Source organism: Mus caroli, unplaced genomic scaffold (genome assembly GCF_978045245.1).
Source record: "Mus caroli unplaced genomic scaffold, Mus_caroli_1 scaffold_17, whole genome shotgun sequence".
Lineage (NCBI taxonomy): Eukaryota > Metazoa > Chordata > Mammalia > Rodentia > Muridae > Mus > Mus caroli.
In genome coordinates this window covers 20,436,987-20,457,122 of record NW_028227272.1, presented here as the reverse complement: position 1 = coordinate 20,457,122, position 20,136 = coordinate 20,436,987, and the positions used below count along the sequence as shown (strand labels likewise).

The 20,136-nt window shown below is 39.2% G+C and overlaps 1 protein-coding gene across 4 annotated transcripts in view; it reads right to left on the bottom strand.

The window, feature by feature from the left end:
• The window catches only part of LOC110311866 (uncharacterized), a 44,948-nt gene that overhangs the window by 18,588 nt on the left and 6,224 nt on the right, over positions 1-20,136 (bottom strand). For 3 of the 4 annotated variants that reach the window (XR_015045751.1, XM_085832296.1, XM_085832297.1), the window contains exons 2-5: positions 16,521-16,632; positions 6,770-6,989; positions 6,415-6,573; positions 6,132-6,212 (exon numbers count right to left, since the gene is read on the bottom strand). The gene's annotated coding sequence lies outside the window, so the exon portion shown is untranslated. The remainder of the gene's footprint in view (positions 1-6,131; positions 6,213-6,414; positions 6,574-6,769; positions 6,990-16,520; positions 16,633-20,136) is intronic. The other variant, XR_015045750.1, reaches the window with a different exon arrangement.

Here is a 20,136-nt window from a genome sequence, read left to right as displayed (position 1 = left end):
ATTGTAAGTTGCCTGTGGCTGTGTTTGTCAACACCCAAGGACTCCAGTGGAAAATGAAGTGGAAGATGAAGAATGACCTAGTTCATTATGTGTCAGTGCCTAATCCCATGTTGAACACTTTACATAGCCTATCTCCATGAAGTAGGCCTGACTCCCATTCATGTGTGCTGACTGTATGTAGTGATGGAGCCCACATGGCTTATGGTCTGGCAGCAGACCCTTGCCCTGAACCCTGGGTTGCTTCATAGCTTCCCAGGCTTTGTTATTTCCTGTGAGTGCTGGGATTTAAAGCAAACAAACGTCTTTGATTCTTAGTTCCTCTGCCAGTAAAAGGAGCTATACCAAAGATCCTCAGAGGAATTGTGAGGCTCGGACATAATAGCAAGGGGAAACTCCTACAGAAAACATAAAGTGTTCTATGTATCTCAGCCACCAAGCTAATAATCTAGTAATGGCTGCGGCCTCTGGATAGCTGTGTAAAGACATTTACTGAGTCCTGGGAGACACTGAGTTAACACTTCATCTTATTTTAAATAAAGCCATTACCCACCAGTGTAACTAATGTTTTATTATTACTAATTTTGGAGCTATTGTACCATGGAGCCTGAGTTTAAAAGGAATTTAATTGAAGACCAAAACATACTCAGAAACAAATCCTACTTTATAAATAATATCTGTTCCAAACTCTAAGTTGGTATAAAAAAGTTATTTTGGTGGAATTGTTTTTTTCATTGTTTAGTATAAAATGTTTTGATTACAGTTTGTGTAGAATCCTGTAATACTTATAAGACACCAATAAGTATCCATTACCTTTATATGGTGCCAAATAGTAGGCTGAGGAGTAATCAAACTCCTTTATTACAGATTTAAGAAAGAAACCTAGGCAAGCTACATAAAATGCTCCAATTATTCTGAAGGATGAGGACTGTGACCACTCTTCAGACTCAGGTGATGTCCATAGAGCATCTGAGAAAAGAGCTCACCATCTGCTTTCCCCGAATCTCTTGTCTAACATAAGCATGTATTGGCAGAGATTGTATCAGAGTTGGGAGGGGCCTTGCCTAGTCATCCGAAGCACACACATTTTGATAAGTCAAGCACCCACTAAACAACCAGAAGGGGTTGGGATCTTGAGTCTCTTGTCAAAGTTCTAAGAAGGACATCTTCATCTAGTTAGTCCCAGGGCTTCTGGCAGAAAAGACAGGAGGACCAAAAGGAACCTGAGAGTCAGCTGTCAAAGGTTGAGAAGTGTTTCTGGAACATCAGAATGTAGAAACTGGTATAGATTTTTATGATAAGTCCCAAGTCTAAATTATAGTTCCTCTCTTGAATTATTATCAAATATTAGAGCTAAACTCTATCATAATCCACTTACGTGGAAAACAGTAAAATTTAAAGACAAAATGTGACTTGTGAAAAGCCATATACATTTCATTGTGACAGAGATAGGAAGTAGTATAATGGCAATATTTAAGGGCTAAGCCGGGGCCTAGGTTCAGTGGCAGGGTTTCCTCAGCTGGCTCATGTAAAGCTCACAGTCAATGAGGTAAGGACTGAGGTTCAGTGAGGAGAAGACTCTTCCTTAAGACCAAGCAGTGGGGGGCTGGTGAGATGGCTCAGTGGGTAAGAGCACCCGACTGCTCTTCCGAAGGTCCAGAGTTCAAATCCCAGCAACCACACGGTGGAAAAAAATAAAGAAAAAAGAAAAAAAAAAAGACCAAGCAGTGAAGAAATGCAAGGCTCTAGATTCTCAAACAGATATGCTGGGCCTCGGGCCCATGTCTCCAGATCTTATCAATAAATACATCCCAATATGTATTTAAGAAGGATTGCTATCTACCAAGATGGACTCTCAATTCTGAACATCTATGCTCCAAATGCAAGGGCATCCACATTCATTAAAGAAACTTTAGTAAAGCTCAAAGCACACATTGCACCTCACACAATAATAGTGGGAGACTTCAACACCCCACTCTCATCAATGGACAGATCATGGAAACAGAAACTAAACAGGGACACAGTGAAACTAACAGAAGTTATGAATCAAATGGATCTGGCAGCTATCTACAGAACATTCTATCCTAAAACAAAAGGATATACCTTCTTCTCAGCACCGCATGGTACCTTCTCCAAAATTGACCACATAATTGGTCACAAAACAGGCCTCAACAGATACAAAAAATATTGAAATTGTCCCATGCATCCTATGAGATCACAATAGCCTAAGGTTGATCATCAACAACAACATAAATAATAGAAAGCCCACATACACATGGAAGCAGAACAACACTCTACTAAATGATAACTTGGTCAAGGAAGAAATAAAGAAAGAAATAAAAGACTTTTTAGTGTTTAATAAAAAATGAAGCCAAAACATACCCAAACTTGTGGGACACAATGAAAGCAGTCCAAAGAGGAAAACTCATAGCTCTGAGCACCTCCAAAAAGAAACTGGAGAGAGCATACACTAGCAGCTTGACAGCACATCTAAAAGCTAAACAATAAAAGGAAGCAAATTCACCCAAGAGGAGTAGATTGCAGGAAATACTCAAACTCAGGGCTGAAATCAACCAAGTGAAAACAAAAAGAACTATACAAAGAATCAACCAAACCAGGAGGAGCTGGTCTTTGAGAAAATCAATGAAATAGATAAACCCTTAGCCAGACTACTAGAGGGCACAGTAAAAGTATCCTAATTAACAAAGTAAGAAATGACAAGGGAGACATAACAACAGAACCTGGGGAAATCCAAAAAATCATCAGGTCCTACTACAAAAGCCTATACTCAAGAAAACTTAAAAACATGGATGAAATGTGCAATTTTTCTAGACAGATACCAGATATCAAAGTTAAATCAGGGTTAGATTAATGATCAAAACAGTCCCATATCCCCTAAAGAATAAAAACCATCATTAACACTCTCCCAACAACATCAACAAAAAAAGCCCAGGATCAGATGGGTTTAGTGCAGAGTTCTATCAGACCTTCAAAAATGACCTAATTCTAATACTCCTCAAACTATTTCATAAAATAGAAAGAGAAGATACTCTACCTAATTTGTTCTATGAATCCACAATTACTCTGATACCTAAACCACATAAAGACCCAACAAAGAAAGAGAACTTCAGACCAATTTCCCTTATGAATATCGATGCAAAAATACTCAATAAAATTCTTGCAAACCAAATCCAAGAGCACATCAAAATGATCATCCATCATGATCAAGTAGGTTCCATCCCAGGGATGCAGGGATGGTTTAATATATGAAATCCATCAACGTAATCCAGTATATAAACAAACTCAAAGACAAAAACCACATGGTCATCTCGTTAGATGCTGAGAAAGCACTTGACAAAATCCAACACCCCTTCATGATAAAAGTCATGGAAAGATCGGGAATTCAAGGCCCATACCTAAACATAATAAAAGCAATATACAGCAAACCAGTAGCCAACATCAAACTAAATGGAGAGAAACGTGAAGCAATCCCACTAAAATCAGGAACTAGACAAGGCTGCCCACTTTCTCCCTACCTATTCAATATAGTACTTGAAGTCCTAGCCAGAGCAATTCGACAACAAAAGGAGATCAAAGGGATACAAATTGGAAAAGAAGAACTCTAAATGTTACTACTTGCAGATGATATGATAGTATACATAACTGACCCCAAAAATTCCACCAGAGAACTCCTAAACCAGATGAACAACTTCAGTGAAGTAGCTGGATATAAAATTAACTCAAACAAATCAGTGGCCTTACTCTACACAAAGGATAAACAGGCTGAGAAAGAAATTAGGGAAACAACATCCTTCACAATAGTCAAAAATAATATAAAATACCTTGGTGTGACTCTAAGTAAGTAAGTAAAAGATCTGTATGATAAGAACTTCAAGTCTCTGAAGAAAAATATCAATGAAGATCTCAGAAGATGGAAAGACCTCCCATACTCATGAATTGGCAGGATTAATAGAGTGAAAATGGCTATTTGCTGAAAGCAACCTACAGATTCAATGCAATCCCCATCAAAATTCCAGCTCAATTCTTCATAGAGTTAGAAAGAGCAATTTGCAAATTCATCTGGAATAACAAAAACACCTAGGATAGAAAGAACTATTCTCAACAATAAAAGCACCTCTGGGGGAATCACCATGCCTGACCTCAAGCTGTACTACAGAGCAATTGTGATAAAAATTGCATGGTACTGGTACAATGACAGACAGGTAGATCAATGGAATAGAACTAAAGACCCAGAAATGAACCCACACACCTATGGTCTCTTGATCTTTGACAAAGGAACTAAAACCATCCAGTGGAAAAAAAGGCAGCATTTTCAAAAAAAAAAAAAAAAAATGGTGCTGGCTCAACTGGTAGTTAGCACTTATAAGAATTCGAATTGATCCATTCTTATCTCCTTGTACAAAGCTCACATCTAAGTGGATCAAGGATCTCCACATAAAACCAGAGACACTGAAACTTACATAGGAGAAAGTGGGGAAGAGCCTCAAAGATATGGACACAGGGGGAAAATTTCTGAACAGAATACCAATAACTTATACTGTAAGATCAAGAATTAACAAGTGGGACCTCATAAAATTGCAAAACTTCTGTAAAGCAATGGACACTGCCAATAAGACAAATGGCAACCAATAGATTGGGAAAATAGCTTTACAAATCCTAAATCTGATAGAGGGCTAATATCCAATATATACAAAGAACTCAAGAAGTTAGACTCCAGAAAACCAAATAACCCTATTAAAAAATGGGGTACAGAGCTAAACAAAGAAGTCTCAGCTGAGGAATACCGAATGGCTGAGAAGCATCTAAAAAAATGTTCACCATCCTTAGTCATCAGGGAAATGCAAATCAAAACAACCCTGAGATTCCACCTCACACTAGTCAGAAAGGCTAAGATCAAAAATTCAGGTGACAGAAGATGCTGGCGAGGATGTGGAGGAAGAGGAACGCTCCTCCATTGCTGGTGGGATTGCAAGCTGGTACAATCACTCTGGCTGTTCCTCAAAAAATTGGACACAGTACTACCAGAGGATCCAGCAATACCTCTCCTGGGCATATACACATGCTCCACTATGTTCATAGCAGCATTATTTATAATAGCCAGAAGCTGGGAAGAACCCAGATGTCCCTCAACAGAGGTATGGATACAAAAAATGTGGTACATTTACACAATGAAGTACTACACAGCTATTAAAAATAATGAAGTTATGAAATTCTTAAACAAATGGATGGATCTTCAGGATATCATCCTGAGTGAGGTAACCCAAATCACAAAAGAACACACATGATATGCACTAACTGATAAGTGGATATCAGCCCAGAAGCTCGGAATACCCAAGATTCAATTCACAAAACACATGAAATTCAAGAAGAAGGAAGTCCAAAGTGTGGATACATTGATCCTTCATAGAAGGGGTGACAGAATATCCATGGAAGGAGTTACAGAGACAAAGTGTGAAGCAGAGACTGCCCCACCTGGGGATCTATCCATAAACAACCACCAAAACCAGACACTATTGTGGATGCCAACAAGAGCTTGCTGACAGGAGCCTTATATAGCTGTCTCCTGAAAGGCTCTGCCAGTGCCTGACAAATACAGAAGTGGATGCTCACAGCCATCTATTGGACAGAACTCAGTGTCCCCAATGAAGGAGCTAGAGAAAGAATCCAAGGAACTGAATGGGTTTGCAGCCCCATAGGAGAAACAACAATATGAACTAACCCATATCTCCAGAGCTCCCTGGGACTAAACCACCAACCAAAGAAAACTCATGGTGGGATTCATGGCTCTATGTGCATATGTAGCAGAGGATAGCTAGTTGGTCATCAATGGGAGGAGAGGCCCTTGGTCCTGTGAAGGTTATATGCCCCAGTATAGGGGACTGCCAGGGCCAGAAAGAGGGAGTGGGTGTGTTGGTGAGCAGGTGGAGGAGGGAAGAGATAACAGGATTTTGGAGGAGAAACTAGGAAAGGGGATAACATTTGAAATGTAAATAAAGAAAATATCTAATAAAAAAGATTTTAAAAAAAAGAAGGATTGCTGGTGGGAATAGTAAATGTATTAGAGCATTAAAATCATGCAAACCTGTGAAGGACATTTCAGTAATGATCTTTACCTGAGTCCAAGGGAGTCTTTCCAAGGCAACCTGAAGACTGTAATCCCTTTTGGGGTCAAATGTCCCTTTAACCGGAGTCACCTAAGACCATGAAGAAACACAGACATTTACATTATAATTCATAACTGTAACAAGATTAAAGTTACGAAGTAGCAATGAAAATAATGTTATGGTTTAGGAGGGTCAGTGCAACATTGAAGACTGCATTAAAGGGTCACAGCATTGGGAAGGGTGAGAGTCACTCTATTAGAAGGTCAGAGTCTAGAAAGAAGACAGTTCATACCCTCAAAGGGGTCCAGATTTCACAGTTAAGATTTCAACCACAACAATAGCAGAGACATGGTTCATTCGTGGAGATATTTTATCATGAATGCCAGCAACTGCCAACATGAAGATACAGGCCACCAGCCACAGAAAGCTCTTGAGGTCTTCAGGATATTTTCTGAAGAGATATTGGCTTTGTTGAGAACACATAAGAACATCACTAACATTTCTAAACAGCTTTAGACTACATTTCAAATACTGCTGTGGGCCAGAGAGCATAGAGAGCAGTGATATTAACAACTGTTTTATATCTAAAGCCAGTGAACGTGAAAATCATGCAAACCTGTTAAGGACGTTTCAGTAATGATCTTTACCTGGGCCCAAGGGGGTCTTTTTCTAAAGTCTTCACGTGGTTACTTCCCCCAACAGTATTCATGTGGACATTCTTTTAGTGGCATGACGGTTCACAGGCTGTGAAGAACTGTGGAATGTGTGAAGCATTATGAACATCTCCTCGTAGGGTCCAGAAACATGGTAGTTATAGGTACCTCCTTCAACAGCTTGCCAGAAGCTCCAAGGCAGAAACATAATCGACTATAACAAAGATGGACAGACATAGACAACTTTAAGAGAAAACGAATGCCAGCTGATTCTGAAACTTCAAAGCAGATATTTGCAGCTGGAGAGGCTGAGGAAGGAGTCTAACAGGAAAACTGGGGGAGATGACAAACAACAAGGTGACCTAGAGAGGATTCCAAGTGTTCACTCTACAGTTGATCAGGCAGAGCTGAAAAGCTGGTGGGGAAGATCCTGTTATCATCATACACAGAGAAAGGCACTAACGCTCAGGAGGTGACCCCGTCTGTAAACCCTCATTGCAGCACAGAGAGGACTAAAGACAAGACCTCATTGCAAGCCTCTGCTCCATCTTATTACAGGCTTGATCATGACCTGACACCATTTATAATAGTAAATATGGAAGTAAGCTTCAAATTTATTTGGGTGAACTGAGACTGCGGGACCACATGCTTGTATATTGAAATCATAAATCAAGTAAAATCAAGAAATCAGAGAAATCAAGTAAAAGAACTTATCAGAAACACTAGACCAAGGAATAGGTATAACTCCCTCCCCTAGACCCCATGAAAAAGTGGATGGTCACCACTAACAGTGACAATGGCCCCATCAACCTGTCATCTGACACCTGGTATATGCTCCTAATACCAGCAGGCAGAGAACTCTGTGCTATCTCTGGGCATTCAGCTCTGCTTGATTCATAATATTGACACAGCCTACTTAACTGCTGTCTGTCTGTCTTCCTGTTTGCCCATCAAGACCTCCACCCATGACCCTGCCCCTTCCACACCTGAACCTAGGTCTGCACTTGTGCCTCGTAGCTGGAATCATCTAGGCTTCATTGCTCTAAAACTGTGATCCACAGGCTGACTGCATAGCAGCAGCTTCTTTTCTGCAGGGGGCTTGGATCCCATAATTTATCAATACAGATTCTATTCACATGTCTTATCAACTCCTGCAACCTCTTGAAAAACTACTGTGGCTTCTTTAATCCTTTGTATCCAATCTATAACCCACATAGATATCTATATCTACCTCGATAGATAGATAGATAGATAGATAGATAGATAGACAGACAGACAGATAGATAGATGATAGATAGATAGATAGATAGATAGATGATAGAAAGATAGATGATAGATAGATAGATAGATAGATAGATAGATAGATAGATAGATAGAGGGAGGGAGGGAGATTTACTATGTGATATGTCATATGAGAGTTATAGTAGTAATTAAGATTGAAAAAAATTTAAATGCATTTGCCTAAGCCAAATTGCCAAGGAAAGTGAAATTATCAGGCAAACTCAGTCTCTGAAACTGCCATTTTTCTGAATTTATTTTCTGAATTCAACAAACTCTGACATTGTGGGAAGTCATGAGCATGTTGTCTCTTTCTGATGCAGAGCTCCCCATATACTACACAGTGGAACTTTTAAAAATCTCATTCCAAGTATTTTTGGGAAAAAGTGTATGGGGTCACAAGCTACCAGTTTCTTTTTGACACTAGTGTCCTGGCTCAGGCATTGCGGGTTATGCCTAAGATTCTAGGCCTGGGGGATTCAAAGCAGTTTGACTTCAAGGCCAGTCTGAGCTTCTTTCAGCCTTGGTCTCTACAGTACCAATGTTATTTACAGTTTAATATATGTAAGCTGTTATTTGATTATGCCTTTTCTAGGCCTCAAAATTACACAGAATCTTTTGCTCTTAGTAAAAATATCTTTTAAAAAAACAAGAGTAAAGCAAGGATTTCTTTATGTATAAAATTTGAAAAAAAAATTGCCTACCAGCAAACCCATATTAAAATAAATGTTGAAGAGAGTGATTTAGACAAAGAAATACAATATCTAAGGAAATATAGGGAACACAGAAACAGAGGCACCTAAAATTGTAACTATATAGTTAAATACCTAAGATTGCCTTCATCATTATTTCTGTTTTGAAAAATATGGATGGCTTCTCACTTAAATAAAACCAGTGGGGTGTGGGATTATAATGCATACTTGAGAGTTAATGACAACAGTAATACAGAGATACAGAACAAGAAATTGGAAATTACTAAAATTTTCTTATAATACGCAGGAAGAAGCTATATAATGATAAGTTAAACAATAAAATGAACAGTGAAATAGCAAACCAATTATGGCTATAGATAGAAAGAAATGGCAATGGATATGCTATTTCTAACTTAATTTAATCTAAAAGTCAGGGGAAAAAAAACAGAACAGAGCAAAGGATAGGACAGATAGAAAGAAAGGAATATTATGACACTTAAAATCTAGTCATGGTAATATTCACCTTAAAGGCAAATGTCTGGGTTGGCAAGTGAGAGAATAGGAAGCTCCTTGCTCATAGCCCACAATACTAAGACTTTGGTAACCATAAATAGGCAGTGTGTCTTAACCAGGACCACTGAAAACTACAGATGCAACTACAGATTCAACAACAGCGACAGGACTCAGTTCCACTCAACTGATATTTAGACTACCCCATAAGGCCAACAAGGAGCCAAAAGGAAAGGAGCTTTAGTTGCTGAAACCAGTCTTCAAAGAAAAGAATTTTTAACTTCAAAAATGCACAAACACCAACTCAAGACTATGGGGCTAGTAAGGAGCCAGGCAAGCAAGATGCAACAAACAGCTGAAATAAGGGAAATGGTGCACAGCCAGAAGTTAAATAAATAAAAAGGAAAGAAATCATAGAAAAGAACCATAGAAATCCTACATGAAGAACATAACCACACAACTGATAGAAACAGAACAAAACCAGTGAAGATGAGTCAGAACCCAGTCAGGAGAAAGAGCAGTAACATTTTTCTAATATTTCAAACAATTTCAAATGTAATTATGCAATTACAGAAAACGAAAAATGAAAAGTGAAACATCATAATGTATCTATAGGATGACATTAAGTAAGCAGATACATGAATCATGGGAGATTTTGGAAGATAGGAGAAGGAGAAAAGGGCACTATGGTTATATTTTAAGTTTAAAAAATAAATTGCAAAAAGAAGAATAGATAAAAATTTCTATGTTGTGCAAGAGATATGTACAGCCAGATTCTTAAAGCTTAAACATCTCTAAGGAAAGGGGAAAAAAAAAGTCAAATAATGATATCATGAGACACAGAACAAATTGTCAAAAGAGAGAAGAGTTATCTCAAAATCAGAAAAAGAAAAGAGATCTATGCAAGAATCTAAGTTTATCAGCTAAAGCTTTTAAAGAGGCAATGGGATGTATCATCAAAGTACCAAAAGCCAAATGGCAAAAACAAAAACACGCCCCCCTCAAAAGCCAACCAAGAATTCTATACCCAGTAAAATTGTCATTTAGAAATGAATGAGAGACAGGGATAAAGACATAAAAGACAGTCACAGACTAACAAAACGTGGAAGAGTTTACAACCAATCTTTGTGACTCACAAGAAATGCATCTAACCTGCAAGAGATGCTAAATGGAATTCTTAGAGCTGCAATGAAATGAAAGTAAGTAGCAATATGAAAACTGAAAATATGAAACTCACTGACAATGTAAACTGGGACAAGCCAACAAAAGAAAAGATTCAGAATTTCATAACCTCTTAGACCTTGAAATCCTGAGACCCAAATCTCTCTTAAAGATAAAAATACCAGGTCATTATAGTTAAATATTTAATGTTTCAAATGCTGACTCTCTGAAAGCTTGAAGCCTGATAATGGCCATTCCCATGAAAAACAAAAGTGCTATGTAAAAGGAATGGAAAGCTGAGTTCTGGTGAACAACTAATGCTTTCTTTGGTTCTGGTAAATTATTCAATCGTGTATTATCTGCACCCCTTACATACTTAGTGTCACGCCCTTTGTCGGGGAGTAGCACACATTTGGCTCAAAGTCATTTGATAACTGGAGTTTCCGCCCATGTTACAAAGCAGACTGAGTAGTGAGTATAATCTTGGTTAATGATTTGCCTATTGAAAGAGACAGATTCTTACAGTAACCACTGAATATAACATAGACAAACTTGCATGCTTTACTTTCAAAATTGCTCCCACTATGTTTAAGTCAGATACATATAACATGCGCGCCACCAGGGAAATCATAAATTCTAGCCATTCGTTTCTGGTTTTGAAAGGAAAGTGGAAAATCCGGGATGGCTATTTAAATATTTTGCAAACTTTGAATGAGAGAATGAATTTCGTCTGATTCCCTGGTGATAATGGCACACATGGAGTCAGATATGTTCAAGGATTCTGAAGGTAAGTATCAATATGTTACCAATCGGGTTTGGTTTTTTTCCATTCAACCCAGTGCATTTGGTGGAAATTTTCAACGAGTGGATTGACCACATGATAGGGTAATGACAAAAATTTTAATGTCAAAAATGCGTCATTTGTCTGCATTGACATTCCTTCCAGCTGATGAAAATCCAGGAGCTCTTAATGAATCCAAGCCACATTTACAAGAAGCCAGCAGAGTTACTGGCCAGTTTGAAAATAATTATGTGCAGGGTAGGGCAAGAAGGCACTTACGCAATGGAGTTGTTTGGTCACCAGTATTGTTTCCACAAAAATGAGGTCTGTACGTGAGTAAATAGGGAAGGATGTCTCCGTGTATCCAAAACAACAAAAGGTGTCACCAACAATGGAAGAATTACATAGGGGATGTACACATTGGTGGATATCAGTTCACAGAGAAATATCAAGTAGAGCAGCCTTGTCAAACGAGAGTCAATATGTTCTTCAAGGACAGCCGTGGCCTTAAAGAGCTATCAGAAGGGCATGCACCATGATGTAGGACTACTAACTGGTGGCCATGGGTAGTGAGACCACCTCATTGAACTGCCCACAAGTTACAACTCTACTTTTCATTATACATTTCTTATTAGTTTTTTTTATCTTACTTCATAGTTTTTTCTACTATTTTCAATGAGCCGCATCTCTTACAATTCCTTGTGCTGTGCATTTTATCCATCCATTTTTTTCTAATATGGAGACTATAAATTGTAAAGGCTTCTAGAGAGTTCTAATTCATTTCATGCCCTTTTTTTTGTGGGAAAGATGGGATGATTTAACTCCATAGAAATACATTATCACAAAGTTGGCTTTGTGTATAAGAATTCTTGATAAAACATTCATATCTCTTCAATAAACAAAGAAAGGCCCTTTTATATATCTACATTTGTGAACCATAAAATTTCTGGCGATCACATCTTGTCTGAGTTCACATTTGGTGGTGAACAACCATGAATTTATTTCGGAGGCGAGCTGCCTTTTATTGGTTCCAGGCAATTTTGTGAAAGAGGGAGATAATTTTGTACAAGTGCCAACAAGCCGAGTGAAATTGTGTGGGCTCATTCACATGTCCAAAATGTGGTTGATATTCCAAACATTACCCAAAAGAAGTTGGAACCTCCTGCCAAAACCAAGAGATACTCCAGAGATGTTGCAGACCTCAAAAAAAAAATGCTACATGGAGGCGGGAGGAGCTGCAGTTCTGAGACACTACAGAGTTGGTAGAGAACACAGAAAACCCCCCATTTCTGGACTGAGGCCCTAACTGGTTCCAACAGTTTTAAAGGTTGCAGGTGGTCTACCATTACTATTGTCAGTGCAAAAACATCTTGCCCCAACCTCCAACTCCTTTAACCTTCAATGCTCTAAATCTCTACTGTGTTCCTTGATCTGAAGAAGGGTTTGAATGGGGCTTTGCTATTTCTTCTGTATTCGTTGTCTTAATATGCATCAGGGTGTGGGAACAGGACCAAGGATGGAGGATGTAAAGCAACTTAATCGCATCATCACACGATTCTTGGGAAACTAGACTCTGGAGACCAGCATCAGGGTGCAGAACTAAGTTTATTGTCCAGCACAAAAGTGCATATACAGTGTTTGAACCAATCCTAAGCCCCTAAATCCTCCACCAATCGTATCTCACCACACCATCACAGTGCCCCAATAAAAGCCCTGCCTGATGAGGTAACACCTCAAATAGGTGCAGCTTTGTCACCTATTTGGACTTTCGTGAAGATAGGGGAAGTAGCCACCACCTTGACCTCTGTTCCTTTATGCTGGTTCACCCATGTTCTGGGAGCTATCTTAGATCTAATGCAGATTGGGACTCTTTGAGGAGTCACAGGAGCCTGGGCACCTTGCTCTCCATCCCACCTTTTCCTTCATCAGGTTTGACTTCCATATCCCCAACACCAGGGGAAAACCAGAGGTTTATATTCTAAGATCAGCCATCATTCTGTTCTTTAGAGTGCCTGAGATGTGTGTTGGCTGGCCTTGTTATCAAGAATCACTGATTTCTTAGACAACAAAAGGAGATCAAGGGGATACAAATTGGAAAAGAAGAAGTCAAAATATCACTCTTTGCAGATATATGATAGTATACATAAGTGACCCTAAAAATTCCACCAGAGAACTCCTAAGCCTGATAAACAGCTTCAATGAAGTAGCTGGATATAAAATTAACTCAAGCAAGTCAATGGCCTTTCTGTACACAAAGGATAAACAGGCTGAGAAGGAAATTAGGGAGACAACACCCTTCTCAATAGTCACAAACAATATAAAATACCTTGGCGTGACTCTAACTAAGGAAGTGAAAGACAAGTCTCTGAAGAAAGAAATTAAAGAAGATCTCAGAAGATGGAAAGACCTCCCATGCTCATGGATTGGCAGGATCAACATTGTAAAAATGGCTATCTTACCAAAAGCAATCTACAGATTCAACGCAATCCCCATCAAAATTCCAACTCAATTCTTCAAGGAATTAGAAAGGAAAATCTGCAAATTCATCTGGAACAACAAAAAACCTAGGATAGCAAAAACTCTTCTCAAGGATAAAAGATTCTCTGGTGGAATCACGATGCCTGACCTAAAGCTGTACTACAGAGCAATTGTGATAAAAACTGCATGGTACTGGTTTAACGACAGACAAGTAGACCAATGGAACAGAATTGAAGACCCTGAGATGAACCCACACACCTATGGTCACTTGATCTTCGACAAGGGAGCTAAAACCATCCAGTGGACAAAAGACAGCATTTTCAACAAATGGTGCTGGCACAACTGGCGGTTATCATGTAGCAGAATGTGAATTGATCCATTCCTATCTCCTTGTACTAAGGTCAAATCTAAGTGGATTAAGGAACTCCACTTAAAACCAGAGACACTGAAACTTATAGAGGATAAAATAAGGAAAAGCCTCGAAGATATTGGTACAGGGGGGAAATTCCTGAATAGAACAGCAAAGGCTTGTGCTGTAAGATCGAGAATCGATAAATGGGACCTCATAAAGTTGCAAAGCTTCTGCAAGGCAAAAGACACCATCAATAAGACAAAAAAACCACCAACAGATTGGGAAAGGATCTTTACCTATCCTAAATCAGATAGGGGACTAATATCCAATATATATAAAGAACTCAAGAAGGTGGACTCCAGAAAATCAAATAACCCCATTAAAAAATGGGGCTCAGAACTGAACAAAGAATTCTCACCTGAGGAATACCGAATGGCAGAGAAGCACCTGAAAAAATGTTCAACATCCTTAATCATCAGGGAAATATAAATCAAAACAACCCTGAGAGTCCACCTCACACCAGTCAGAATGGCTAAGATCAAAAATTCAGGTGACAGCAGATGCTGGCGAGGATGTGGAGAAAGAGGAACACTCCTCCATTGTTGGTGGGATTGCAAGCTTGTACAACCACTCTGGAAATCAGTCTGGCGGTTCCTCAGAAAATTGGACATAATACTACCAAAGGATCCAGCAATACCTCTCCTGGGCATATATCCAGAAGATGTTCCAACCAGTAAGAAGGACACATGCTCCACTATGTTCATAGCAGCCTTATTTATAATAGCCAGAAGCTGGAAAGAACCCAGATGCCCCTCAACAGAGGAATGGATACAGAAATTATGGTACATTTACACAATGGAGTACTACTCAGCTATTAAAAGGAATGAATTTATGAAATTCCTAGGCAAATGGATGGATCTGGAGGGCATCATCCTGAGTGAGGTAACACAATCACAAAGGAACTCAAACAATATGTACTCACTGATAAGTGAATATTAGCCCAAAAACTTAGGATACCCAAGATATAAGATACAATTTGTTAAATGCATGAAACTCAAGAAGAACGAAGACCAAAGTGTGGACACTGTGCCCCTTCTTAGAATTGGGAACAAAACACCCATGGAAAGAGTTACAGAGATAAAGTTTGGAGCTGTGACGAAAGGATGGACCATCTAAAGACTGCCATATCCAGGGATCCATCCCATAATCAGCTTCCAAACGCTGACACCATTGCATACACTAGCAAGATTTTGCTGAAAGGACCCAGATATAGATAGCTGTCTCTTGCGAGACAATGCTGGGGCCTAGCAAACACAGAAGTGGATGCTCACAGTCAGCTATTGAATGGATCACAGGGCCTCCAATGGAGGAGCTAGAGAAAGTACCCAAGGAGCTAAAGGGAACTGTAACCCCATAGGTGGAACAACATTATGAACTAACCAGTACCCCAGAGCTCTTGACTCTAGCTGCATATGTATCAAAAGATGGCCTAGTAGGTCATCACAGGAAAGAGAGGCCCATAGGACTTGCAAACTTTATATGCCCCAGTACAGGGGAATGCCAGGGCCGAAATGTGGGAGTGGGTGGGTAGGGGAGTGGTGGGGGGAGTGTATTGGGGACTTTTTGGATAGCATTGGAAATGTAAATGAGGAAAATACCTAATAAAAAAAGTTAATTCAAAAAAAAAAAAGAATCACTGATTTCAACACATCTCCTGATTTAGGTTATCTATTTGACATTGTAGAAGACCGCGCATACAACCTAGTGAGCACAGTTACCAGCCGTAGTGATCTGTGTTCACACATTTCCCTTGTGAGCTGTTTTCTCCATGACTGCGATTTCACTGCTGGTAAGCATTATGCTTTGATGCTGTCATAGGAATGCTTGAGCAGGGTGCTTATAACACTACGTCTTTCCTTACTGTCAATTTCAATAAGGTTTTGTGTGCTTCTCAAATCTTCTTTTAAAATGTGAATGTCTCTTAACAAATTATAAGTCATACTTGGAGAATTTTGAACTTCGGGGATTCCATATTCAGGATTATTGTATTTAGAACTGCATATTTTGGAATTATGCTCCAACCTCAAAGAGAAATATAAAATCAAGTTGAAATATAAATACTCAACAACGTATAATCGTTTGATTTCAGACCTTAAACACTATGATGACACAAAATAATATCCACAGAGTAGCATTAAAAAACATATATAAAGAATAGACTGAAGTACAATATTAGTTAATTTCACTGCCTCCTTTCCAACTATGGGTAGATCATACAGACAGAAGAAGAAATAATAAAAGAGTGAATTGAATAATATCATCACCCAAATAGGCCAGATAGACTAATATTTCACAAAGGAAATATTTCACAAAATATGCATTTTATTCAAGTGAATCTGTTGTATTCTCCATGATACTATACAACTTAAAGAAGACCATTTTTTTAAAGGGCATTGAGACTGAAGCAATGGCTCAGCAGTAAAGATCACTTACTGCTTTTGTGGAGAACTGGAGTTCCGTCCCAGAATCCACATCAGGCAATTCATGACTACCTGTAGCTCCAGCATCAGTAGATCTGATGGCTTCTTCTGGCTTCCAATGGCACCTACACACAAGTGCATACAGAACACATTATACACATACATTCATACATACATACATACACATGCACACATACACAGAGAAATAAAAATAAAAGAAATATTTGTAAAAGAAAAAAGACATTAGATCAGGCATTTTTCAAACACAATTGTATGAAATTATACATCAATAACAGAAGTAACTTAAAAATTCAAAAGCATATGTGCAGGAAGCGGGTGCGGCCACGTGGGCCTAGATGGCACCCTGGCCCATTGCCAGGCCCCGTGTACCCCACATGTTTACTGCCTTGCCTGAACATGCGCAGTAAAACTGCATGCGTACGCAGCTCCCTGCCAAGCTAGACTACTCCACGTAATCTGGACCTGTCAGCCTATCTGTGACCAATCTGAGCTCGTTCCTGGAGTGTGAGTGAGTCTGATTGGATAAGGTGATATGGAGTGAGACGAGGTCAGTCGCCACGAGTATAGGAGAATTGCCCTTGCCTAAGTGGAGAGAGCTGTAAGAGAAAAAGCTGCAAGAAAGGAAGAAGCTGCTGCGTGGACTTGGTGTCCGTGTAGTTCTTGTCTCTGTGGGTCGGAGACTCCAGCAAATGGTGACCCATACAGAGAACGCATTGCATTGGTCGGCAACGGTAAGTAAAGAAAGTACAGGCCTTTGAATGATTTTTTTTCATACTCTGAATAGCTGTAGGGATTTCACCAGGGGTTGGGGGGAACCAGCTCAACCTTGGCTTCAAACACCTTACAGTTAAGGAAGCTGTGCTGAATGGTTTGGTGGCCACTGAGGTGTGGATGTGGTTTTATATCGGAGAGATCATAGGCAAATGTGGCATTGTTGGCTATGATGTTTGAAGACCAACTTTAACTTCTGATTTGAGTTCTTATTTGAATGTTCTTGGACCATGTGTAATGGGACTGCTATCTGAATAAAATACTAGGTGTTGAAAAGAAAGGAAGGAAGGAAGGAAGGAAGGAAGGAAGGAAGGAAGGAAGAAAGAAAGAAAGAAAGAAAGAAAGAAAGAAAGAAAGAAAGAAAGAAAGAAAGAAAGAAAGAAAGAAAGAAAGAAAGAAATTACAGGCCTGTCAGGTTCCCGGGGAAAAAAGGGACGAAGCATTAAGGATCTCAGATATAGAGATGAAGGGAATTTCAGGTTCCCCGGAAAAAAAGGGGACGGAGCACTAAGGTTCTCAGGAATAGAGACGAAGGGAATAAACAACCTGATGTAAAAACAGATTGAGGTACTTGCCTCCACTAATTAGCTTCAGGTTGTCATGAGAAATCCTATGATATACCGCAGAATTACCCGGACTGAGCCAATCCCAGGTGCTGTTCATGTATTTACTGATGGATCCAAAGGCGGCGTGGGAGTAGTTTATGTTGAAGGAAATCAACCCCAAGCTCATGTATTTCCCTATCAATCTGCACAAGCTGTTGTTGGAGCAGTTAGTATTTGCTTCCTGCATTACTCATATGGCAGGAATGTGTGTAACCTCTGTTCAGTATCAGAATTTTTCCAGAGCTGCAAATCTGTCGCGTGCAATTGGTGCGATGCTGTTAGGAAGTTGGAGTCATGATCTCGACACAAAGATGAAGGAATTGTGAGCATCGATTGTTGCTGTGAACAACACCCGTGTGGAGATTGCAACTGCAAAGCAATGGCTGAAAATCATCCAGGGAACTGTGGGATTCTTAAAAGATTGGGGAGGGATGGCCTTTTGGGCATTCCTGCTGATTGTTGTGAGTGGAGGAATGCTTTGGTGGATGGCACGTATTCGAAGACGGCACAGGGCTGATAAACGAGCCTTAGTGCAGGCTATGGCAGCCTTGGAAGCAGGAACATCCCCCCAGTGTTGGCTCAACATGCTGGATCAGTAATCAATGCCGGGTAAGACCCTCACATGTGCATACCAATCTAAGACAGGATGGTGAAAGTGAGTTCGTCAATCCCATGATGGGTAAGGATGTGGCATGGATGGGGGCAACCTAAGACAGATGTTGATCCCAGAGCTGCTAATAAAACAAAAAGGGGGAGATGCGGGAAGCAGGTGCAGCCACATGGGCCTAGGTGGTGCCCTGGCCCATTACCAGGCCCCATGAACCCCACATGTTTACTGCCTTGCCAGAACATGCACAGTAAAACTGCATGAGTAAGCTGCCTGCCAAGCTAGACTACTCCTTGTGATCTGAACCTGTCAGCCTATTTGTGACCTACCTGAGCTCGTGCCTGGAGTGTGAGTGAGTCTGATTGGATAAGGTTGTGTGAAGCGAGTTGAGGTCAGTCGCCGTGAGTATAGGAGAATTGCCCTTGCCTAAGTGGAGAGAGCTGTAAGAGAAAAAGCTGCAAGTAAAGAAAGAAGCTGCTGCGTGAACCCAACTTGGTGTCTGTGTCTTTCTTATCTCTGAGGGTCAGAGACTGCGGCACATATGGAAATTAAACAATGAAAAATTCAGTAAGTTAAGGAAGGAAAAGAGCAAAGGAAACATTTTTAAAAAGTCTTTAAAAAGTAAAAATGAAATCAAAGCACACCTAAAGTTATGAAAACCAACAGAGACAATCATAAGATGAAATGTTGAAGCAATAAATGTTCTCATTCAAATAAATACTGGGTATAGTCACACCTACTTGTCCCTGGAGCTCTCAAGAAACGTAAGGAGGAGGCTCAAAAGTCAGAAGCCAATCTTGCTGAATAGGGAAACTCTATGACAAATAAACAAAACAAACAAAACAAAAACAAAAAACAAAAACAACAATAAACAAAAACAAACCCAGAACCAAACAAATAGGAAAGTAAAAGAATCACAAGCAATTTAATAATAGACTTCAAGGACTCAAACTGGAACAATAATGACAATGATTAGCTAATTGCAATGTTATCAGAAGGAAATAAATAATAAATACTAAAGAAAAATAATTGAAATAGGCCACTCAATAACAACAACAATAAAAACCCCACCTAAAAATTATCTTTCTAAAAAGACAAGTGAACAAATAATAAATATCCATCCAAGGCAAAAACCTTTAAATAAATAAAAGTATGGATAACAGGACACTTCTGATACTATAAAACCAGGAAGGATCATAAGACACTGCCATGAAAAATTTACACCATCAATTAAACAACATAAAAGAAATAGGTAAACAACCTACCAAGAATAAATGTCAAGAAAAGGAAACTTTGAACATGTATCAGTAATACATAAAGAACAATTAGAAACTGTCCAACAAATAAAAACCAAAGCCAGAGGTTCATGACTGAAACACTTCTCAAACTCTTCTTTAAAAGTTGACAAAAAGGGAAAACATCTAGGCTCATTTTGCTGGGCCAGCATTACTTATGATCAAAACCAGACAATGATAATATAAGAAAAAAATGTTTATATGCTCAATATTAATAATATATATAGTGATCAACTCAACAGGACACAAACTAAATTCAACCATTTTTAAAGAGACCATTCAACATGACAAAATGGAATATCTATTTGGATATTTCCATTGGCTCAGTTA